The sequence below is a fragment of the Rhinolophus sinicus genome, linkage group LG15 (genome assembly GCF_036562045.2).
Source record: "Rhinolophus sinicus isolate RSC01 linkage group LG15, ASM3656204v1, whole genome shotgun sequence".
Classification (NCBI taxonomy): domain Eukaryota; kingdom Metazoa; phylum Chordata; class Mammalia; order Chiroptera; family Rhinolophidae; genus Rhinolophus; species Rhinolophus sinicus.
The window spans coordinates 38,642,689-38,647,186 of record NC_133764.1 but is presented as its reverse complement, the minus strand read 5'-3'; positions in this window follow the sequence as shown (position 1 = coordinate 38,647,186).

Here is a 4,498-nt window from a genome sequence, read left to right as displayed (position 1 = left end):
GTACCTGCAGCCAACGGCCAGGGATCGAGTCCCCAGACGGTGGCACACCTTCAGTCAGGGCCTCCACCTGGGGTCCAAGGACCTTGGACAGGTTTGGGGAAATCTGTGAACCCCCAAAACAGAATGCAGAATTACGTGTGTGCATTTTTGGACAGGGATGGTGTGTCACTTTGATCAGATTCTTAGCTTTGTGACCCAAAGGTTGGGAACCCCCAGCCAGGAGCAGCAGATTTGTCCAGAGGACAGTAAGAGCCAGGGGCGGGGCCAGGAGGGACTTCGGCATTTCTCAGTCTCATTCCTCGATATGAAAATTGAACATTTTCTCCATCTCACACAAAAGTTCTTTCTAAACAAGTCCCTGGGCCCCACCTCACAGCCCGATAGCTGCCCCAGGTTTCCCGGAAGCTGGTCTCCATCCCCAGACTCTGAGTCAGACCGGCTTGTTCTGGAATCTTATATCATGAGAAGAGCTAGACAAGCAAAACTCTACTATGATAATAACTTTCTTTCTTTTCTGCTGCTTTCTGGACCCTTGTTCCCACGTCCTCTCCAATCTACTTGGATGTCACACCTTCGCTCCTTGTTCACTCCTCCGTCCTCCCAGGGCCCCTCTCCCTGGCTTCACGTGGACAGAGGATGTAGAGACTGGGATGCTGGTTTGAGGTGCTCAGGGCAAAGCAAAGAGCCTGTACCTCACTCTCCCTTGCATGGAATTTCCTTCCCGCCTCTGCTCCTCACGTGTCTGCCTAGGAGGCTAAGGAGTCAAAAGGGAGAAGGGCGTGTGCCCGCCTGACGGCCGCCAGGCACACCAGCCTGCCAGGGCAAGCTGAGAACATGGAAGAAGAGGGAGGTTCTGGGCAGTGGAGCCCATGAGTGCGCAGTGACCACTCTACAGAGACCCAGCCTCTGACCCCCCCACTGTGGGAGCCAAGGAAAAAAAGTGCTCCTCGTCCTGAGTGGCCCTAGAGGAGTTCACGGACACTCTGGCAAGATTCAGAAACCCCATTGGAGATGCTGTTTCAACGTGCTAGAAGACTCAGTAGTTGCATGTGTCTGAGACTTGGCCAAACTTACATCCATGGTTGATTATCGACACAGGAAAACCCCGAGATAAGCTCGTTGGCTCCGTTCCTGTACGTAACTCGAAGGACTTTCCCGTCAACAAGACCCAGGCCCGGCACAGGACTGACCTTCCCCTAGCATTCCGTCCTCAAATAGCCTTTGCAGCAGGGAGGCCAGGGCACCACACAGCAAGAGAAGCAAAAGAGGCTCCATCTCCACGCAGCCCCTGGGGGACCTTCGTCCAGGACGTGCGAGGATCCACGTGTTTCCTGGAACTGGAGTGAATCGGGAACCCCATGGATGCAATGGGAAAGCTCCCCATTGCCCTACCCAGGGACTCAGGCCTGGGGAGCGCGGGACCCACACTGGACCTCTGCACACGACGCTGGGCACGCAGCTTGAAAGAGAAACAGATGCAAAGATGGATGATTTGTCCCCTCCCTTCACCGCATCCAAGACAGTTTTGGTGTTGAAGCAGTAAAGGACCGTCACCTCATAGATAATTGAAAGACACGAACTGGGGAGGGGGGAGGCCAGTCTGGAGCAGAGCTCTAGAAATGCAGCTGAGTAACGGGCGTCTCTTCCCGTGGCAGGGACGCTGTAAGTCCTCAGCTTGGGAGTGCTGCCCCAGCGGTGGGCCTGATCGTTTCCTTATCTGTGAAGCAGAGACAGGTCCACGGGTCTCTGACGTGGAACCCGTGAGGCCAGATGTGTTCAGAGTAAGATGCAAATAAAACAGAGCATCCACCCCAGCGGTTGGGGGCAGCACCCCTTCATCAGATACTTGCAGGCTCGGCCACGGGGTAAACGAAGGCGTTCAGAGCCTCGCAGTTCAGGTCACATTGTTCTGTCAAATTCATTGCTGCCCAATTTAGGGGGAAACGAAGTTGTCAGAGGATTATGAAACTGTAATTTCTCACACAGTTGATGAAGGGTTGACGGAGCAGGTACAAAGTGCTGGAACATTCATTACAACTGTCATCATTGTAAGTATAGTCTTCTTCCCTCCCTCCTCCTGGGCTGAGCCCCCATGTCTCCCGAGAGATTAGAAAAGGGATTACTCATTTTCCTGGAGGCAGGGGGTGGTATTAAACGTGGCAACAAGAGCTGGGCTTTCCCAAGATGCTGGTGTGAAACAGCGCTCAGAGGCGTGGGAAGCTCAGAAGCACGGGAACTGAGGTCCGAGCACATTTTGGGCCGTAGCATCACGGCCCACAGCTCAAGCCAACAAGGCCAGGCTCCCAAAGAATGCAAGTCAGCCTTCAATAAAGGAAATAAAATACCAAAACACAGCTGGCCAGGGCCCTAATGCCCTTTGTCATTAACGTCATTTACTGCTTTAAAATTTTGAGGAGGAAAGATGGGAAATTTGGCAAGCCAGGGGCAGTCTTACAGACTGCCTGATTCTCCTCCATGGTCGGCGGTAGCGCCCCCAAGCAACCAGGACAGAACCTTCTCAGTTCAGCAAGTATCTTCCTGTTGGACAGAATCCTGACTGGAGCTGGGACAGGAGTCATGGCAAAAAAAAAACCCACAAAAAACCCAACAGCATTAAGAAATCAGAACCCAAAGCCAATAGCAGTGGCTGGGGGAGATTTCATCAGCCTTGTGATGGGTCAGAGGCCAGGGCCAACCAGCATGAGGAGGCCCCCACCCCCTAAGGACTCTGTCTTGGGCTCCCAGACGGCCACGCCCATCCTGGAATTCCCTGGGAGCTCGTACCTACACAAAGGATGTCTGGGCCAAGACTGAGATTCAAAGGCTTCCTGAATATTCCCAAGTGGCTCATCTGCTCAGACAAGGGCAGCTCATGGGATGTAAAGCCCAGAGACCCATGGGAGAACATTCTCTGGGATAGAGGCCCAGGAGGCAGGACACTCTGTGTCCTCCCAAGTTTGCCAATTCCTTCCTCTCCCTGGGCATATCATTGCTACTCACCATGTCTGTTTTCTCATCGTTGCAGAAAACTATGTGACCTTGGTTGAAGTCTGTAAGACCCTTGGTTCCAGATAAGCACAGCCTGTCATTAGCAGCACTGTGATTTTTCCCACTGCGGCCCTAACATTCTGCCTCTCCCAGCTATTTTGGGACGAGCTGCCCAGTTGTCCCACAATGGCAGAGGCCGATTGCAGACTTTTGAATTCCAATCTGAAGGGTAACCACAGGCAGGCTCAGATGGCAGGGTCTCACTGCCAAGGGGTGGGGGTGGGAGAGTCTCCGTGGAGATTCGGGGAAGGAGCCGAGATGGAAACTTGGCAGCCAGATCCAGCTTCCCTGGCCTCTGGCCCACGCTCATTGCTCCTAGATGGCAGTGCCCGTGGTCGAGAAGACTCGGGCAGGTGGGGATCAGGACTGGCAGCTACAAGGACAGAGCAGGCGGGTCTGCTGCCTCATGCTCCTCACACATGCAGGAGACCCCTCTAAGGAGGGGAAACCATTCATGGAAGTCCCCTCTGCACTCGATGCAAAGACAGGCAGTCAGGGATTAAAAAAAAAATACACGTGCAGTCTTGCTTTGACCATTTCTGTGCTTTCTGACTCTAACGATGCCATGTCATGCCCCATGCCTCAGTTTCTCCATCTCTCAACATTTCCATCCCTATTTTGAGAATTCCTTTTGGGAACTTTCAGAGATTGGCATAGACAGACCGTTAGGCAATGTTTTAATAAAATGGGAGGGCCCCCTGGTGGACTGCATAATTCTAAGCACTCGACTTTGAAATGAATGAATGAGTACATTGAGTAACTCAACCCATGAATGAATGATTCAAGTGAAGAATTTTTCGTTGTTTATGCACAGCCCAGAGACCAAAGGAGGAGAGAATTTCCTGCAGAAGGCCATGGTGAAGTCTCCAGTGATGCGAAGAAGACAAAGAGAATGAAAACTGAAGGAAAACCTAGTGGTAGGTGTCCGTTGAGTCACTGACCATAAGGAGTGCAATTTCACGGCACAACCTCTGCGGAAGTCTGTCTACTCACTAGAGGATGCAAACACTCTTTGATATAGTAATATTTCTTCTGAGGATAATATTTATTCTGGGGATCCTACATAGATCTTCATAGTTGTGCCCAAATAAGTAGCATCGCTGTAATGTAAAAAGATCACAGATATCCCAAAAGGACGTCACCGGGGCCTGGTAAAGTGAATGACATCCCATCCACAGACTGGAAGGCCACACGCTGCTCTGTGGAGAATGAAGCAACTCTCTGTAGAATGCTATGGGACAAGCTATTCTGTGAAGTGAATAACTACAAACCTTACTGAAAAACCCCTACGTAAATGGAAAGGCCACCATGTTCTTGGGTAGAAGACTCAATATCATAAACATCTCAGTTCTCTGCCACTCAATCTACAGATTCAAAGCAACTCCATTCAACATCCCAAAAGGTAGGGGCATGTGGGCTGCTGTGGGGGTGGGGAGGGCAATAGTCCTGC